The sequence below is a fragment of the Coregonus clupeaformis genome, chromosome 4 (assembly GCF_020615455.1).
Source record: "Coregonus clupeaformis isolate EN_2021a chromosome 4, ASM2061545v1, whole genome shotgun sequence".
Taxonomy (NCBI): Eukaryota; Metazoa; Chordata; class Actinopteri; order Salmoniformes; family Salmonidae; genus Coregonus; species Coregonus clupeaformis.
Window position 1 is genome coordinate 7,043,889 of NC_059195.1, and position 21,365 is coordinate 7,065,253.

At 47.9% G+C, this 21,365-nt stretch overlaps 1 pseudogene; it reads left to right on the plus strand.

The window, feature by feature from the left end:
* Nucleotides 1–3,291: 3,291 nt before the first annotated feature.
* Nucleotides 3,292–21,365, plus strand: part of LOC121548200 — an 85,682-nt pseudogene continuing 67,608 nt past the window's right edge.

Consider the following 21,365-nt stretch of genomic DNA (forward strand, 5'->3'; position numbering starts at 1 on the left):
TGGAGGAAGTTACCAACAAATCTATGGATATGGTAGCCTATAGCCTAATTTCGTCAGTGTATTTCTTAAATAAAAATAAATAGGCTCCAACAAAAAGCCCTCTTGTTGTTAGTAAAGTCTAATTAAAATGAAGATGGTTTAAATGAATTATGCCTACTCGAATTTGCCTACTTTCAGCACTATGAGAATTTCCAAGTTTCAGCACTACAATGTAAGTTACTCGAATCTGGCTTATTCTGAGGTCAATAACTCAGATAAATACATCACGGGCAAGAAACATATTGTTTTTAATAAAATCAATTATAGTAGTAGCAGGCTATCAAAGTTGACCTCCGGTCCTCCTTCTCATCTTTGCTCTCTTCTTCTCAAACTGAACAGAACATAGGCTATAGGCTAGTCCGCGCGCAAGATAGTGAATTTTTTGGGACTAGGCCTAATTAAAAAAATAATAATATGAAGAAACCATTGACTCTCCTCCTGAACTGCCACCGTAGCCCTACACAGCACACAGAAACGTTTTTGATCAGCAAGAGCATAGCAGGGCTCAGGGTTGGAATATCCATTGCAGTTCGTAATGCAGCCTAATTTTATTTACACCATCCCCGCAGCTATCTTAGCAATATAACTTTGCTCTGTGCTTCTCTGAGCATGCATTTCATAGCGTATAGGCTATGGGTCATTTGATTGAGACCACACTAAATAGTCTATAGGCACACTTGATATTGCACGTCCAGCAGAGAGTCAGAGATGAGGGGTGGCATCAGGCACACATCGATAAACAGTGGGGAAAAAAAGTATTTAGTCAGCCACCAATTGTGCAAGTTCTCCCACTTAAAAAGATGAGAGAGGCCTGTAATGTTCATCATAGGTACACGTCAACTATGACAGACAAATTGAGATTTTCTTTCTCCAGAAAATCACATTGTAGGATTTGTTATGAATTTATTTGCAAATTATGGTGGAAAACAAGTATTTGGTCACCTACAAACAAGCAAGATTTCTGGCTCTCACAGACCTGTAACTTCTTCTTTAAGAGGCTCCTCTGTCCTCCACTCGTTACCTGTATTAATGGCACCTTTTTGAACTTGTTATCAGTATAAAAGACACCTGTCCACAACCTCAAACAGTCACACTCCAAACTCCACTATGGCCAAGACCAAAGAGCTGTTAAAGGACACCAGAAACAAAATTGTAGACCTGCACCAGGCTGGGAAGACTGAATCTGCAATAGGTAAGCAGCTTGGTTTGAAGAAATCAACTGTGGGAGCAATTATTAGGAAATGGAAGACATACAAGACCACTGATAATCTCCCTCGATCTGGGGCTCCACGCAAGATCTCACCCCGTGGGGTCAAAATGATCACAAGAACGGTGAGCAAAAATCCCAGAACCACTCGGGGGGACCTAGTGAATGACCTGCAGAGAGCTGGGACCAAAGTAACAAAGCCTACCATCAGTAACACACTACGCCGCCAGGGACTCAAATCCTGCAGTGCCAGACGTGTCCCCCCTGCTTAAGCCAGTACATGTCCAGGCCCGTCTGAAGTTTGCTAGAGTGCATTTGGATGATCCAGAAGAGGATTGGGAGAATGTCATATGGTCAGATGAAACCAAAATATAACTTTTTTGGTAAAAACTCAACTCGTCGTGTTTGGAGGTCAAAGAATGCTGAGTTGCATCCAAAGAACACCATACCTACTGTGAAGCATGGGGGTGGAAACATCATGCTTTGGGGCTGTTTTTCTGCAAAGGGACCAGGACAACTGATCCGTGTAAAGGAAAGAATGAATGGGGCCATGTATCGTGAGATTTTGAGTGAAAACCTCCTTCCATCAGCAAGGGCATTGAAGATGAAACGTGGCTGGGTCTTTCAGCATGACAATGATCCCAAACACACCGCCCGGGCAACGAAGGAGTGGCTTCGTAAGAAGCATTTCAAGGTCCTGGAGTGGCCTAGCCAGTCTCCAGATCTCAACCCCATAGAAAATCTTTGGAGGGGAGTTGAAAGTCTGTGTTGCCCAGCGACAGCCCCAAAACATCACTGCTCTAGAGGAGATCTGCATGGAGGAATGGGCCAAAATACCAGCAACAGTGTGTGAAAACCTTGTGAAGACTTACAGAAAACGTTTGACCTGTGTCATTGCCAACAAAGGGTATATAACAAAGTATTGAGAAACTTTTGTTATTGACCAAATACTTATTTTCCACCATAATTTGCAAATAAATTCATTAAAAATCCTACAATGTGATTTTCTGGATTTTTTTTTCTCATTTTGTCTGTCATAGTTGACGTGTACCTATGATGAAAATTACAGGCCTCTCTCATCTTTTTAAGTGGGAGAACTTGCACAATTGGTGGCTGACTAAATACTTTCCCCCCCCACTGTATAACCTAATATGCAACTAATTCTAAAACAAATATAGAAATGTCATCAATTACATGACCCTCCCCTGGACTAGATTAACAAATACTAAACCCTCCCCTTGACTGAAATTCTAAAAGCATGACCCTCCCCCATTTTCCTCTAGGTAACCATTCTGTAAATGTTGATCCATCCCTAAGCGGCCTGGTTTAATCTGGGTCATTCTTGACCTCAGGCAAGGGAATCAGACAGGCCTCCGGTCTGAGGTAAGTTCGAAGTTGGCCCAGAAGTGGTCAGCCAGGATTTGGCTATGACGTTAGAGCTGTTGACCAACGAGACCACTATCAGCGTAGATAACTTGAGGAGAGAGCTGCCACACCGCCCCATGAGAAGCAAGTTGGGAGTGACTGGGTCCGGGTCAGGGTCAGGTAGGAGGATAATGAAGGGGAGTGGTACTGCCGCCCCATGGAGCACCATGTGTGGTAGTTCTGGAGGAGGGTGACATGCCTGAATGGCAATTTGATGAAGGGGGTATGGTTTGCCATCCATCGGAACAACACTATGAGGATCTGACCCTGGAGGATGAGGTGGAGTTGGCTTGCACGCCACAGGAAGGGGCCTTGGAGGGTCCTCTTTCCTAGGAGCCAGGTTGAATTCAGGTGAGAGAGTGAGATGACTGTAGATGGGTTTTCTTGATTTGAGAGCACTCAGCTCTTCTGGTAAACACTCTGCCTGGACTTGCTGTGGGAGAAGTGTTTCAGCCTTGGTGCCAGCCGCCCTTCAACCACTTTCTCTGTGACTTTTAGAAGGTCATGCCAGGTCTGGAATTGGGTGGCATCAGGAAGTTTAGTGCTGGGATATAGTGTGACATTGAGGCAGTAGGTTACCTTCTTCAGCTCCTCTGTTGCCTCTTCCACCATGGGAGTTGATGTCCATGTTGGCCGTGCTGGCGAATCAGAGCCAGGGCCAGACTGGCATTCTTCTGGTGGGCGTGGCCCAGAAGGCAGAAATGGGTTGGTAACCCACCAGACTGTGTAGGCTGGAATGGGTCTTGGGTCTGGACCCCACTAGTAAACAGTGAAGGCTGAGGTGGATTTGGTGACCTACTTGGCAGTTCTGGCTGAGGTGGGGCTTGAATGTAGACCCCACTTGGGTGTGTGATGTGTAAAACCAGCCACGACGCGGACACCGACGTCTTGCTGCCGGACAAGCTAAACACCTTCTTCGCCCGCTTCGAGGAAAACAGTGCCGCCGACGCAGGCCACCACCTCTTCCGAGGACTGTGAGCTCTTGCTCTCCATGGCCGACGTAAGACATTTAAGCGTGTTAAGCCTCACAAGGCTGCCGGCCCAGACGGCATCCCTAGCCGAGTCCTCAGATCATGCGCAGACCAGCTGGCTGGAGTGTTTACGGACATATTCAATCTCTTCCTCTCCTAATATGCTGTCCCCACTTGCTTCAAGATGTTCACCATTTTTCCTGTACCCAAGAAATGGAAGGTAACTGAACTAAATAACTATCGCCCCGTAGCACTCACTTCTGTCATCAAGAAGTGTTTTGAGAGGCTAGTTAAGGATCATATAATCTCCACCTTGCCCGACACCCTAGACCCACTGCAATTTGCCCCAATAGATCCACGGATGACACAATAGCCATCGCACTGCACACTGCCCTATCCCATCTGGACTAGAGGAAACCTATGTAAGAATGCTGTTCATAGACTATAGCTCAGCCTTCAACACCATAGTACCCTCCAAGCTCGTCATTAAGCTCGGGGGCACTGAGTCTGAATCCCGCCCTGTGCAACTGGGTCCTGGACTTCCTGACGGACCACCCCCAGGTGGTGAAGGTAGGCAACAACACCTCCACTACGCTGATCCTCAACACAGGGGCCCCTGTGGACTTCAGGAGACAGAAGAGGGAGCACGCTTCCATCCACATCAACAGGGAGAAGGTGAAAAGCTTTAAGTTCCTCTACGTACACATCACTGACAATCTGAAATGGTCCACCCACACAGACACTATGGTGAAGAAGGCGCAACAGCACCTCTTCAACCTCAGGAGGCTGAAGAAATTTGGCTTGGCCCCTAAGCCCCTCACAACATTTTACAGATGCACCATTGAGAGCATCCTGTCGGGCTGTATCACCGCCTGGTACGGCAACTGCACTGTCCACAACCCCAGGGCTCATCAGAGGGTGGTGCGGTCTGCCCAACGCATCACCGGGGGCACACTGCCTCCAGTACATCTACAAAACCCGGTGTCACAAGAAGGCCAAAAATATCATCAAGGACCTCAGCCACCCGAGCCACGGCCTGTTCACCATGCTACCATCCAGAAGGTGAGGTTAGTACAGGTGCATCAAAGCTGGGACAGAGTGACTGAAAAACAGCTAATATCTCAAGGCCATCAGAATGTTGAATAGTCACCACTAGCCGGCCTCCGCCCAGTACCTTGCCCTGAACTTTAGTCACTAGCCGGCTACAACCCGGTTACTCAACCCTGCACCTTAGAGGCTGCTGCCTATGTACATAGACATGGAACACTGGTGACTTTAATAATGGAACACTGGTCACTTTAATAATGTTTACATACTGTTTTACCCACTTCATATGTATATACAGTATTCTAGTCAAGGCCTATCCTATTTAAATATTGCTGTACATGTACTATTCTATCCTACGTATTTTTCAGGTATACTACATATTCTATCAATATACTGTCCATAATGTCTATACATCCCATCATATACAGTTGAAGTCGGAAGTTTACATACACTTAGGTTGGAGTCATTAAAACTTGTTTTTCAACCACTCCACAAATTTCTTGTTAACAAACTATGGCAAGTCGGTTAGGACATCTACTTTGTGCATGACACAAGTAATTTTTCCAACAATTGTTTACAGACAGATTATTTCACTTATAATTCACTGTATCACAATTCCACAATTCCAGTGGGTCAGAAGTTTACATACACTAAGTTGGCTGTGCCTTTAAACATGTCATGGCTTTAGAAGCTTCTGATAGGCTAATTGACATAATTTGAGTCAATTGGAGGTGTACCTGTGGATGTATTTCAAGGCCTACCTTCAAACTCAGTGCCTCTTTGCTTGACATCATGGGAAGACCTCCACAAGTCTGGTTCATCCTTAGGAGCAATTTCCAAACGCCTGAAGGTACCACGTTCATCTGTATAAACACCATGGGACCACGCAGCCGTCATACCGCTCAGGAAGGAGACGCGTTCTGTCTCCTAGAGATTAATGTACATTGGTGCGAAAGTGCAAATCAATCCCAGAACAACAGCAAAGGACCTTGTGAAGATGCTGGAGGAAACAGGTACAAAAGTATCTATATCCACAGTAAAACGAGTCCTATATCAAATAACCTGAAAGGCCGCTCAGCAAGGAAGAAGCCACTACTCCAAAACCGCCATAAAAAAGCCAGACTACGGTTTGCAACTGCATATGGGGACAAAGATCGTACTTTTTGGAGAAATGTCCTCTGGTCTGATGAAACAAAAATAGAACTGTTCGGCCATAATGACCATCGTTATGTTTGGAGAAAACAGGGGGTTGCTTGCAAGCCGAAGAACACCATCCCAACCGTGAAGCACGGGGGTGGCACCATCATGCTTTGGGGGTGCTTTGCTGCAGGAGGGACAGGTGCACTTCACAAAATAGATGGCATCATGAGGATGGAAAAGTATGTTATTCCTCAATAAAGTAGCTACAGTGAGGGAAAAAAGTATTTGATCCCCTGCTGATTTTGTACATTTTCCCACTGACAAAGACATGATCAGTCTATCATTTTAATGGTAGGTTTATTTGAAAAGTGAGAGACAGAATAACAACAAACAAATCCAGAAAAACGCATGTCAAAAATGTTATAAATTGATTTGCATTTTAATGAGGGAAATAAGTATTTGACCCCTCTGCAAAACATGACTTAGTACTTGGTGGCAAAACCCTTGTTGGCAATCACAGAGGTCAGATGTTTCTTGTAGTTGGCCACCAGGTTTGCACACACATCTCAGGAGGGATTTTGTCCCACTCCTCTTTGCAGATCTTCTCCAAGTCATTAAGGTTTCGAGGCTGACGTTTGGCAACTCGAACCTTCAGCTCCCTCCACAGATTTTCTATGGGATTAAGGTCTGGAGACTGGCTAGGCCACTCCAGGACCTTAATGTGCTTCTTCTTGAGCCACTCCTTTGTTGCCTTGGCCGTGTGTTTTGGGTCATTGTCATGCTGGAATACCCATCCACAACCCATTTTCAATGCCCTGGCTGAGGGAAGGAGGTTCTCACCCAAGAATTGACGGTGCATGGCCCCGTCCATCGTCCCTTTGATGCAGTGAAGTTGTCCTGTCCCCTTAGCAGAAAAACACCCCCAAAGCATAATGTTTCCACCTCCATGTTTGACGGTGGGGATGGTGTTCTTGGGGTCATAGGCAGCATTCCTCCTCCTCCAAACACGGCGAGTTGAGTTGATGCCAAAGAGCTCGATTTTGGTCTCATCTGACCACAACCCTTTCACCCAGTTCTCCTCTGAATCATTCAGATGTTCATTGGCAAACTTCAAACGGCCCTGTATATGTGCCTTCTTGAGCAGGGGGACCTTGCGGGCGCTGCAAGGTTTCAGTCCTTCACGGCGTAGTGTGTTACCAATTTTTTTCTTGGTGACTATGGTCCCAGCTGCCTTGAGATCATTGACAAGATCCTCCCATGTAGTTCTGGGCTGATTCCTCACCGTTCTGATGATCATTGCAACTGCACGAGGTGAGATCTTGCATGGAGCCCCAGGCCGAGGAAGATTGACAGATCTTTTTTGTTTCTTCCATTTGCGAATAATCGCACCAATTGTTGTCACCTTCTCACCAAGCTGCTTGGCGATGGTCTTGTAGCCCATTCCAGCCTTGTGTAGGTCTACAATCTTGTCCCTGACATCCTTGCAGAGCTCTTTGGTCTTGGCCTTGGTGGAGAGTTTGGAATCTGATTGATTGATTGCTTCTGTGGACAGGTGTCTTTTATACAGGTAACAAGCTGAGATAAGCAGCACTCCCTTTTAGAGTGTGCTCCTAATCTCAGCTCGTTACCTGTATAAAAGACACCTGGGAGCCAGAAATCTTTCTGATTGAGAAAGGGTCAAATACTTATTTCCCTCATTAAAATGCAAATCAATTTATAACATTTTTGACATGCGTTTTTCTGGATTTTTTTGTTTTTATTCTGTCTCTCACTGTTCAAATAAACCTACCATTAAAATTATAGACTGATAATTTCTTTGTCAGTGGGCAAATGTACAAAATCAGCAGGGGATCAAATACTTTTTTCCCTCACTGTATCAGCAAAGTCAGAGCTAGTAAGACAAAAAATATATAATGTGCGAGTTTTGGTTCACAAAAGGGTTGGTCGGGGTAAGAAGGGTGAAGGGTGCTGTGGGATTAATACTCTTTGAAGAGGTAGGGTTTCAGATGTTTTCACAAGATGGGCAGGGAACCTGATGTTATATCTCCAGGGAGAATCCACCATTGGGGTGCCAGGACAGAGAAGAGCTTGGACTGGGCTGAGCGGGAGCTGCCCTCCCGTAGGGGTGGGAAGGCCAAGAGACCAAAGGTGGCAGAACGGAGTGCTCGGGTTGGGGTGTAGGGTTTGAGCATTGCCTGAAGGTAGGAAGTGGCGGTTCCTCTTGCTGTTCCGTAGGTAAGCACCATGGTCTTGTAGTGGATGCGCGCTTCGACTGGAAGCCAGTGGAGTGTGTGGAGGAGCAGGGTGACATGGGAGAACTTGGGAAGGTTGAACACCAGGTGGGCTGCAGCGTTCTGGATAAGTTGCAGGTGTTTGATGGCACAAGCGGGGTGCACAGCCAACAATGAGTTGCAGTAGTCCAGACAGGAGATGACAAGTGCCTGGATTAGGAACTGCGCCTCTTCATGTGCGAGGCAGGGTCGTACTCTATGGATGTTGTAGACCATGAACCTGCAGGAGCAAATCACTGCTTTGATGTATGCAGAGAACAACGGGTGTTGTCCAGGGTCATGCCAAAGTTGGGAGGGAGACACCGTGGAGTTGTCAACCGTGATGGAGAGGTCTTTGAGCGGGCAGGCCTTCCCCTGTGAGGAAGAGCAGCTCCGTCCTGTCAAGGTTGAGCTTGAGGTGGTGGGCAGACATCCAAGCTGAGATATCTGCCAGGCACGCAGAGATGTGTGTCGCCACCTGGGTGTCAGAAGAAGGGAAGGAGAAAAGTAGTTGAGTGTCATCCGCATAGCAAATATTTTTGCTCGCGCTGGCACTGCAGACAACTATATCGGTCCGCTAATACAGGACTATTAAAAGCCCAGTGCATTATTTTGTGAGATATTTCAAAATACTTTCCTGCGGCTATGAGAAGAGACTGAGTGTAAAATACTGTTTGTTATTCAGCATGTTACAGTGGGGGAAAAAAGTATTTAGTCAGCCACCAATTGTGCAAGTTCTCCCACTTAAAAAGATGAGAGAGGCCTGTAATTTTCATCATAGGTACACGTCAACTATGACAGACAAATTGAGAAAAGAAAATCCAGAAAATCACATTGTAGGATTTGTAATGAATTTATTTGCAAATTATGGTGGAAAATAAGTATTTGGTCACCTACAAACAAGCAAGATTTCTGGCTCTCACAGACCTGTAACTTCTTCTTTAAGAGGCTCCTCTGTCCTCCACTCGTTACCTGTATTAATGGCACCTGTTTGAACTTGTTATCAGTATAAAAGACACCTGTCCACAACCTCAAACAGTCACACTCCAAACTCCACTATGGCCAAGACCAAAGAGCTGTCAAAGGACACCAGAAACAAAATTGTAGACCTGCACCAGGCTGGGAAGACTGAATCTGCAATAGGTAAGCAGCTTGGTTTGAAGAAATCAACTGTGGGAGCAATTATTAGGAAATGGAAGACATACAAGACCACTGATAATCTCCCTCGATCTGGGGCTCCACGCAAGATCTCACCCCGTGGGGTCAAAATGATCACAAGAACGGTGAGCAAAAATCCCAGAACCACTCGGGGGGACCTAGTGAATGACCTGCAGAGAGCTGGGACCAAAGTAACAAAGCCTACCATCAGTAACACACTACGCCGCCAGGGACTCAAATCCTGCAGTGCCAGACGTGTCCCCCTGCTTAAGCCAGTACATGTCCAGGCCCATCTGAAGTTTGCTAGAGTGCATTTGGATGATCCAGAAGAGGATTGGGAGAATGTCATATGGTCAGATGAAACCAAAATATAACTTTTTGGTAAAAACTCAACTCGTCGTGTTTGGAGGACAAAGAATGCTGAGTTGCATCCAAAGAACACCATACCTACTGTGAAGCATGGGGGTGGAAACATCATGCTTTGGGGCTGTTTTTCTGCAAAGGGACCAGGACGACTGATCCGTGTAAAAGAAAGAATGAATGGGGCCATGTATCGTGAGATTTTGAATGAAAACCTCCTTCCATCAGCAAGGGCATTGAAGATGGAACGTGGCTGCGTCTTTCAGCATGACAATGATCCCAAACACACCGCCCGGGCAACGAAGGAGTGGCTTCGTAAGAAGCATTTCAAGGTCCTGGAGTGGCCTAGCCAGTCTCCAAACCTCAACCCCATAGAACATTTTTGGAGGGAGTTGAAAGTCTGTGCTGCCCAGCGACAGCCCCAAAACATCACTGCTCTAGAGGAGATCTGCATGGAGGAATGGGCCAAAATACCAGCAACAGTGTGTGAAAACCTTGTGAAGACTTACAGAAAACATTTGACCTGTGTCATTGCCAACAAAGGGTATATAACAAAGTATTGAGAAACTTTTGTTATTGACCAAATACTTATTTTCCACCATAATTTGCAAATAAATTCATAAAAAATCCTACAATGTAATTTTCTGGAATTTTTTTCCTCATTTTGTCTGTCATAGTTGACGTGTACCTATGATGAAAATTACAGGCCTCTCTCATCTTTTTAAGTGGGAGAACATGCACAATTGGTGGCTGACTAAATACTTTTCCCCCCACTGTATTTACATAGTATTCAGACCTTTGCTATGAAACTCGAAATCGGGCTCATATGCATCTTGTTTCCATTGATCATACTTCAGATGTTTCTACAACTTGATTGGAGTCCACCTGATGTAAATTCAATTGATTGGACATGATTTGGAAATGCACACACCTGTCTATATAAGGTCCCATGGTTGACAGTGCATGTCAGAGTAAAAACCAAGCCATGAGGTCGAAGGAATTGTACGTAGAGCTCCCAGACAGGATTGTGTTGAGGCACAGATCTGGGGAAGGGTACCAAAACATTTCTACAGCAGTGAAGGTCCCCAAGAACACAGTGGCCTCCATCATTCTTAAATGGAAGAAGTTTGGAACCACCAAGACTCTTCCTAGAGCTGGCCGCCCGGCCAAACTGAGCAATCGGGGGAGAAGGGCCTCGGTCACGGAGGTGACCAAGAACCCAATGGTCGCTCTTACAGAGCTCCAGAGTTCCTCTGTGGAGATGGGAGAACCTTTCAAAAGGACAACCATCTCTGCAGCACTCCACCAATCAGGACTTTATGGTAGAGTGGCCAGAAGGAAGCCACTCCTCAGTAAAAGGCACTTGACAGCCCGTTTGCCAAAAGGCACCTAAAGGACTCCCAGACCATGAGAAAAAAGATTCTCTGGTCTGATGAAACCAAGAGTGAACTCTTTGGCCTGAATGCCAAGTGTCACGTCTAGAGGAAACCTGGCACCATCCCTATGGTGAAGCATTGTGGTGGCAGCATCATGCTTTGGGGATGTTTTTCAGCGGCAGGGAATGGGAGACTAGTCAGGATCGAGGCAAAGATGAACGGAGCAGTGTATAGAGAGATCCTTGATGAAAACCTGCTCCAGAGTACTCAGGACTTCAGTCCGGGGCGAAGGTTCACCTTCCAACAGGACAACGACCCTAAGCACACATCTAAGACAACGCAGGAATGGCTTCGGGACAAGTCTCTGAATGTCCTTGAGTGGCCCAGCCAGAGCCCCGACTTGAACCATATCGAACATCTCTGGAGAGACCTGAAAATAGCTGTGCAGCGATGCTCCCCATCCAACCTGACAGAGCTTGAGAGGATCTGCAGAGAAGAATGGGAGAAACTTCCCAAATACAGGTGTGCCAAGCATGTAGCGTCATACCCAAGAAGACGTGAGGCTGTAATCGCTGCCAAAGGTGCTTCAACCAAGTACTGAGTAAAGGGTCTGAATACCTACATAAATGTGATATTTCAGTTTTTTCTTTTTTAAACATTTGCAGAAATTTCTAAAAACCTATTTTTGCTTTTTATCATTATAGGGTATTGTGTGCAGATTGTGTGTCATCCATTTTAGAATAAGACTGTAACGTAACAAAATGTGGAAAAAGTCAAGGGGTCTGAATACTTTCCGAATGCACGGTATATCAATATAATTCCAATGCAAGAACCCCACAAAACTTTGCCCCTTCGCCGATTTCAACTGCCCCCTTAGTCACTTTATCCTGGCGCTGGGTCTGTGGTCTGAAATCATTACAATTCTGAGAAATGAGGACCTGCAAATACTTGGATGTGACATTACATTTTAGTCATTTAGCAGACGCTCTTATCCAGAGCGACTTGACAGTTAGTGAGTGCATACATTATTTTATTTTTTTATACTGTCCCCCCGTGGGAAACGAACCCACAACCCTGGCATTGCAAACGCCATGCTCTACCAACTGAGCTACATCCCTGCCGGCCATTCCCTCCTCTACCCTGGACGATGCTGGGCCAATTGTGCGCCGCCCCATGGGTCTCCCGGTCACGGCCGGCTACGACAGAGCCTGGATTCGAACCAGGATCTCTAGTGGCACAGCTAGCACTGCAATGCAGTGCCTTAGACCACTGCGCCACTCGGGAGATGGTTGACTTGTTAGGGTAACTGGATTTGTTGGACTTTCCAAATAGGCAAGATGATTTAAGATTATAATTGCTTGTTGGTTAAACTATTTGGAAATGTCATAATCGATTAAATAGTCTATTATTAGTATAATGAAAGATATAAAAATAGTCTGAATTAACCTTTTGTCTTTTTTTGTCATTTAGTATGTTTTTCATACCTCTGTATGTGTATATTTAATAATGCCCTTTACCTCTCTTGCTCACCTAGTCTTTAAGACCACACTGGGGATGCAACTTTCAGTAAATTACCAGTGTGTGGGATAAATTTGGAACTCAGACCCTGTCCGAGCGGGACATCTTCCTGAATGAGTCTTTTCCTGATGTCTTCCAGTGGGCCACTTCCAGTGAGTCCTTCAAAGTCGATTGTGGCTGGTCTGAGCATGGGAAGGGTGAGACCATTTGGAACCTCTTTTGCCATGAGCACCAAGCCTTTGAGAATCAGACTGCCGACCTGGCTTGTGACAGCTACCACAAAGTGGACTACGTCGTCTACCTCCTAAGAGGTCTACTTGTCAAAACCTACCAGTTCTCTATCTCTTGGGCCCGCATTTTCCCCTCCAGCCACTGGTTGAGCCACTCTGAGAAAGGAGCACTTTAATATGACAGCCTGATCAACGCATTGATAGAGACGGACATAGAACCTGCTGTGACCCTGCACCACTGGTATCTTCCCCAGGCACTCCAGGACTATAGAGGCTGGACCAATATTTCCATTGAAGAAGCCTTTAAAGACTATGCTGACTTCAGCTTCTCCAGGTTTGGAGATAGTTAGGACCTGGAACACTTTCAGTAGCCCCTGGGTGATTAGCCATGCTGGGTACGGTACAGGTCAGCATCCCCCTGAGGTAAAGGACTATGTGTTTACCTCCTACCAGGTGAAAGAACTGGCATCACTCCTTGACTTTGTGAATTTGAATACATTTTGTTAATGATTTTTATCCTTTGTCTCCACCCCCCCACCAAAAGGTGACTCACAACATGGACTCCAACTAGGCTGAGCCTCCAAGCTCCTCCTCCAATCCAAAAGATGTAGCGGCTGCTGACTGCTACCTGCTGTTCATACTGGGATGGTTCGCCCATCCCATTTTCATGGATGGGGACTATCCAGTTTTGCTGAAGTCTCAGATTGAGCAGAAAAGGCGGGATTGTCCCCACTCTGTGCCTGCCATACTCCCTGTCTTCACTGCAGAGTAAGCAAATTTGCAGAATGGCAGATTTCATGGTGAACCACTACACCTCTCGTCTGGCCAACAGCAGGGATGGTGGCTGCGTGCCTGGACCAGAGGGGGTGGGAGACTTCAAGGACCCCTCCTGGCCTTCTACAGTGTCTGACTGGATCCACCCTGAACCCTGGGGCCTCCGTAGGCTACTCAACTATGTCTCTGCAGAGTATCTGAATGTCACCAAGGTGACCGTCTACATAACTGGGAATGGGATGCCCACAGAGTACAGCAGGGACACTATCAATGACATAGAGTGCACAGATTACTTAAGGGGCTACATCAACGAAGCACTGAAAGGTAAGTCTCTGGAACTTGGTGGATCAGGGGTCACCTAGCCCTGTTGTAAGGGATCGGGGGTTGGCTGGGTCTAGACAGAGTCTGACACTTCCCCGATCTACAGAGAGGGGGAGTCATCAGACTCGATCTGGTTCACCTGAGTTCTGAGCACACCTGTCCGTAATTAGGGTAGGATATAAGGTGTGCTCAGAAGTTCTGTCGGTGCGAGGTATTGTTCCTTTGTGACTTGCTAAGCGTTTTGTTCCGAGAGAGAGAGAGAGAGAGAGAGAGAGAGAGAGAGAGAGAGAGTTTGTTGTTTTGATTACCCGTGTATCCGACCTGTGCCTTGTTGTTTGACTCCCCGAATTGCTTAATCCTCTGCTTGTCTACCCCAGTGATTACCGTGCTCTGATCCTGTGCCTGTGCCCTCGACTACGACTAAGCCCGCTCCTTTGGTACCTCTGCCTGTCTATGCCTTGCCCGGTTTTGACCACAGCCCGCCCGACCACGATTAAGCTATACCCTTGTCTGTACTCTAATAAAGCATCGCTATTCTGCGATTGGATCTTCCCACTCTGTCCGAGTATTCATTACAGAATACCTCGCCATTACCATGGATCCAGCGGAATTACAGAGGCGATGGGAGATACAGGAGAAACGGATGGATGAACTCCTACAGCTACTCCACGCTGGTGCGGCTGAAGGCACCACACCGAGCACGGTCAGTCCTCGTCATGCACCTCCGATTTCTCTACCTACAAGGTACGACGGGGAACCTGGCAAATGTCAGGGGTTTCTACCCAGATGTCCCTGTATCTGTCATATAATCGTACTATGTTTTCCGATGACCGTAGCAGGGTGGATTTCATGATTTCTCTGCTAACGGGAAGAGCACTGGATTGGGCTACTGCGCTTTGGGCAGCTGAGGTCCCCGAGCTGAATGCGGAAGTTCAGTTCAAGAGACTCTTTCAAGAGGTGTTCGACCACCCAGTATCTGGGCGTAGTGTGGGAGACCAACTGTGCGAACTTCAGCAGGGCCGTCGCACAGTAGCCGACTACGCTTTAGAGTTCCGTACTATCGCAGCCGGTAGCGGATGGAGCGAGACTGCTTTGCTCACAGTTTTCCGAAGAGGGCTGCGCCAAGACGTACAGACTGAGTTGGCTTGTCGAGGAGATATCACTGCGCTACATGAGTTTATCAAAATAGCCATCGCTATTGATAATTTTATAGTGCAACACAAGGCATCCACTGTTCGGGAGCCCTCGATCACTGGTCCTATGCAATCGACAGAGCGGAGGAGAGAATCTGAGGAGGAACCTATGCAACTGGGACGGTCACCTCTACAAGGGTCGGTGAGACAACAACGTCGGCAAGACGGACTATGCCTGTATTGTGGTCAGTCGGGTCATTTTGTTCGTCAATGTCCGGTACGACCTAACCGTATCCCAGGGTATCGCCTCGGAACTGCCAAACCGGTGAGTGAGACTCCCGTTTTGAACATTACATCTAAACAAATGTATGTACCTGTTACCTTATCTGTCGGAGAGAAAGTGCGCAGGTTGGAAGGGCTTATTGATTCCGGAGCGGCGGCCAGCTTTCTGGATATGGGTCTTGCTGAGGAGTTGGGAGTTCAACTTATCCCAATTCAACCTCCCCTGCGAGTCAACGCGCTAGACGGTGAGCCCATGGGCACTGGGTTCATTACGCACCGTACCGGGGAAATCAAGTTACAAGTGGGCTTCCCGCACCATGAGAACATCATTCTGTTCGTCACCTCCGCTCCACGGGAGTCGCTAGTCCTCGGCCACCCCTGGCTCGTTACCCATGATCCGGTCATCTCCTGGAAGTCTGGCGATATCACGGCTTGGAGTGAGGTATGTAGGGCTGAGTGCCTCATTTTACCTTGCAAAACGTCTACTGTGGAGGATGCGAAGGGTGCGGTGTCTACTGTTGTTCCTACAGAGTACCAGGATTACGCGCAGGTGTTCTCCAAGGAGAGGGCTACCGTGTTACCACCGCATCGGGCCTGGGATTGTGCAATTGATCTGCTATCCAGGGCTACACCTCCTCGCGGACGAATCTACCCTTTGTCACAGCCGGAACGGGAATCAATGAGCAAGTATATTGATGAGGCACTTCAGCAAGGGGCCATTCGCCCATCTACGTCTCCCGCGGCATCCAGTTTTTTCTTTGTTAAGAAAAAGGATGGCGGACTGCGTCCTTGTATAGACTATCGAGGTTTGAACGATATCACCATTAAAAATCGTTACCCCCTTCCTTTGATTCCAGCAGCCATCGAGCAGGTGGGGCAGGCCTCCATCTACAGTAAACTGGACCTCAGGAGTGCGTACAATCTGGTGCGCATTAGAGAGGGGGATGAATGGAAGACCGCCTTCATCACCCATCGAGGACATTATGAATATTGTGTCATGCCCTATGGACTTACTAACGCGCCCTCTGTGTTCCAGGCGTTCATGAATGACATTTTTAGGGACTTGATTGATCGCTTCGTCATAGTGTACATTGATGACATCCTAATCTACTCTAACTCTCTGAGAGAACATGTGTCCCATGTACGACAGGTTCTGGACCGACTCCGCCAACACTCTGTTCGTGAAGGCCGAGAAGAGTGAATTCCATGTCACGACGATTTCCTTCCTTGGGGCCATACTCACTCCCGACGGGGTAAGACTGGATGAATCCAAGGTACAAGCTGTACGAGACTGGCCTCAACCCCAGACGGTGAAAGAGCTTCAGAGATTCTTGGGGTTTGCCAATTACTATAGACGGTTCGTGCGTAATTTCAGCACAACCGCAGCTCCCCTGTCGGCGATGACCAGCCACAAGGGTCGTGGTCTGAAATGGACGGAGGAGGCAGTGCGGGCTTTCGAGACATTGAAACAACGATTTACCACCGCTCCCATTTTATGTCAGCCGGATCCTACCTTGCCGTTCATCGTGGAGGTGGATGCCTCGGAGGTTGGAGTGGGAGCCGTGCTATCCAAGCGCCAAGGTGAGCCGCCCAAATCACGACCCTGTGCTTTTTTTTCTAAGAAGCTGAATCCGGCCGAGCAGAACTACGACGTGGGAAATCGTGAATTACTGGCGGTGAAGTTAGCCCTGGAGGAGTGGAGACATTGGCTGGAGGGAGCAGCTCATCCGTTCCAAGTGCTCACGGACCACCGCAATCTGGAGTATCTTCACAGTGCTAAACGGCTGAACTCCCGACAGGCAAGGTGGTCTTTGTTCTTCAACCGTTTCCAATTCACTGTTTCTTATATTCCCGGGTCCAAGAATTGTAAGGCGGACGTGCTTTCCCGACGGTTCGAGCGCGCTGACAGACCGGTTGAACCAGAACCTATCCTCCCCATGAGTTGCCGTGCTGGTCCTGTGAGGTGGGCTATCGATGACACAATTCAGGAGAGCCTACAAGCGGAACCAGCCCCTCCAGAAACCCCGGTGTCGACGGTGTTTGTACCAGCTCCGCTTCGACCTCAACTGATGGAATGGTGCCACACGTCGCTAGGATCTGGTCATCCCGGAATCACTCGAACTACACGACTCATCAGTCGAAAATACTGGTGGGATTCCCTCACAGATGACGTCAGAGACTATGTATTATCCTGCCCGGTATGTGCTCAGTCCAAGGCGCCTCGAGCACTACCGGAGGGTAAGCTGATGCCATTGCCAACTCCTCAACGACCCTGGTCGCACATTGCGATGGACTTTGTTACCGACCTACCAGAATCAGAGGGCCATACTGTAATTCTCGTGGTCATCGATCGATTCTCAAAGATGTGTCGGTTAGTACCCATGACCCGTTTACCTAACGCCACTCAGATGGCAGAGACTATGTTTAACCAGGTGTTCCGGCAGTTTGGTGTTCCAGAGGATATTGTTTCCGACCGGGGACCCCAGTTCGTATCCCGGGTTTGGAAGGCCTTCTGCGAACGCTTGGGCATCTCGGTGAGCCTCACCTCCGGGTATCATCCCCAGGCCAATGGGCAGACAGAACGGCTCAACCAGGAAATTGGGAAATATCTACGGCAACAATGTTCGCGGCAGCCGCAAGAGTGGAGCCGATTCCTTCCTTGGGTAGAGTATGCTCAGAACTCACTCGTTCACACCTCCCTACGTCTAACGCCCTTTCAGTGTGTTCTAGGGTATCAACCACCCCTGTTCCCGTGGGATACCGCACCTGGGATGGTACCGGCGGTGGACGAGTGGTTCCGTCGGAGTGCGCAGGTCTGGGAGACGGCCCATCAACATCTCAGTCAAGCCTCACAACAGCAAAAGACCTACGCCGACCGACGCCGGAGACCTACTCCCACTTATCAACCCGGGCAGCGAGTGTGGCTGTCTACCCGAGACCTGCGGTTCCGACGGAGCTGCAAGAAGCTCCAACCCAGGTACATTGGTCCCTTCAAGATACAGAGACGTATTAACCCTGTCACCTACCGTCTGTTACTCCCTCGACACTACAGGATAAACCCTACGTTCCACGTCTCCCTGCTGAAACCTGTTCATTATAGCCCGATGTATCCACCAATCGCTCAACAACCTACTACACCACCTTTGGAGGATGAACAGGACACCACCTATACAGTCCACAAGATACTGGAGTCAAGACGGAGACGAGGGGGCATCGAATATCTCGTGGACTGGGAGGGATATGGACCGGAGGAACGGTCCTGGGTTCCTGCTAAGGACATACTAGACCCCGCTCTCAAGGCCACTTTCCACGCTGAACACCCAGATCATCCCGGACCCCGACCCAGAGGAAGACCACCCGGTAGAGGTAGAAGGCCGTCAGGAGCCGGCCCTGGGGAGGGGGATACTGTAAGGGATCGGGGGTTGGCTGGGTCTAGACAGAGTCTGACACTTCCCCGATCTACAGAGAGGGGGAGTCATCAGACTCGATCTGGTTCACCTGAGTTCTGAGCACACCTGTCCGTAATTAGGGTAGGATATAAGGTGTGCTCAGAAGTTCTGTCGGTGCGAGGTATTGTTCCTTTGTGACTTGCTAAGCGTTTTGTTCCGAGAGAGAGAGAGAGAGTTTGTTGTTTTGATTACCCGTGTATCCGACCTGTGCCTTGTTGTTTGACTCCCCGAATTGCTTAATCCTCTGCTTGTCTACCCCAGTGATTACCGTGCTCTGATCCTGTGCCTGTGCCCTCGACTACGACTAAGCCCGCTCCTTTGGTACCTCTGCCTGTCTATGCCTTGCCCGGTTTTGACCACAGCCCGCCCGACCACGATTAAGCTATACCCTTGTCTGTACTCTAATAAAGCATCGCTATTCTGCGATTGGATCTTACCACTCTGTCCGAGTATTCATTACACCTGTACAGAAGGAGTCTTTTGAGACTGTTTGTAAGAATGACTGATTTTTTATAAGGATTGTTTACAATAATTACTTTGGTTGTCTTTTAACAGCAATCCATCTGGATGGAGTGGACGTGCAGCGGTTCACTGTGTAGTCACTGATGGTCGTTTTGAAGGTCCAAAGGGCTACAGCCAAAGGTTTGGTCTGCCCTATGTCAACTTTGAAGACTGACAGGCCCACAACCCAAAGTCAGCCTATTTCTACTCTGATGTTATTAAGTGAAATGGGATTGCTGATACAAGAGACAGAAGTCCACAACAAGAGTCAATGTTTCAAACCGTTAGGCAGCAACCCACTTTGCCACCGTTCAAGGTTCACTCCAAATGTTGTATTTATATTTGTATTTATTAGGATCCCCATTAGCTGCTGCCAAGGCAGCAGCTACTCTTCCTGGGGTTCAAACACATTAAAGCACTTATATTACCTACAAAACAAAAGATAAAACAGTACATATAACATTACACCACTACATATCTAAAATAGAAAATGTACACTGCTCAAAAAAATTAAAGGAACACTTCAACAACACATCCTAGATCTGAATGAAATAATCTTATTAAATACTTTTTTCTTTACATAGTTGAATGTGCTGACAACAAAATCACACAAAAATTATCAATGGAAATCAAATTTATCAACCCATGGAGGTCTGGATTTGGAGTCACCCTCAAAATTAAAGTGGAAAACCACACTACAGGCTGACCCAACTTTGATGTAATGTCCTTAAACCAAGTCAAAATGAGGCTCAGTAGTGTGTGTGGCCTCCACATGCCTGTATGACCTCCCTACAACGCCTGGGCATGCTCCTGATGAGGTGGCGGATGGTCTCCTGAGGGATCTCCTCCCAGACCTGGACTAAAGCATCCGCCAACTCCTGGACAGTCTGTGGTGCAACGTGGCGTTGGTGGATGGAGCGAGACATGATGTCCCAGATGTGCTCAATTGGATTCAGGTCTGGGGAACGGGCGGGCCAGTCCATAGCATCAATGCCTTCCTCTTGCAGGAACTGCTGACACACTCCAGCCACATGAGGTCTAGCATTGTCTTGCATTAGGAGGAACCCAGGGCCAACCGCACCAGCATATGGTCTCACAAGGGGTCTGAGGATCTCATCTCGGTACCTAATGGCAGTCAGGCTACCTCTGGCGAGCACATGGAGGGCTGTGCGGCCCCCCAAAGAAATGCCACCCCACACCATGACTGACCCACCGCCAAACCGGTCATGCTGGAGGATGTTGCAGGCAGCAGAACGTTCTCCACGGGCGTCTCCAGACTCTGTCACGTCTGTCACATGTGCTCAGTGTGAGCCTGCTTTCATCTGTGACGAGCACAGGGCGCCAGTGGCGAATTTGCCAATCTTGGTGTTCTCTGGCAAATGCCAAACGTCCTGCACGGTGTTGGGCTGTAAGCACAACCCCCACCTGTGGACGTCGGGCCCTCATACCACCCTCATGGAGTCTGTTTCTGACCGTTTGAGCAGACACATGCACATTTGTGGCCTGCTGGAGGTCATTTTGCAGGGCTCTGGCAGTGCTCCTCCTGCTCCTCCTTGCACAAAGGCGGAGGTAGCGGTCCTGCTGCTGGGTTGTTGCCCTCCTACGGCCTCCTCCACGTTTCCTGATGTACTGGCCTGTCTCCTGGTAGCGCCTCCATGCTCTGGACACTACGCTGACAGACACAGCAAACCTTCTTGCCACAGCTCGCATTGATGTGCCATCCTGGATGAGCTGCACTACCTGAGCCACTTGTGTGGGTTGTAGACTCCGTCTCATGCTACCACTAGAGTGAAAGCACCGCCAGCATTCAAAAGTGACCAAAACATCAGCCAGGAAGAATAGGAACTGAGAAGTGGTCTGTGGTCACCACCTGCAGAACCACTTCTTTATTGGGGGTGTCTTGCTAATTGCCTATAATTTCCACCTGTTGTCTATTCCATTTGCACAACAGCATGTGAAATGTATTGTCAATCAGTGTTGCTTCCTAAGTGGACAGTTTGATTTCACAGAAGTGTGATTGACTTGGAGTTACATTGTGTTGTTTAAGTGTTCCCTTTATTTTTTTGAGCAGTGTATAATACCACCATACAACAACATTACAATGTATGCCTATGCGTGTGTCTGTACCTTTGTGTGTGTCTCTTCACAGTCCCCGCTGTTCCAT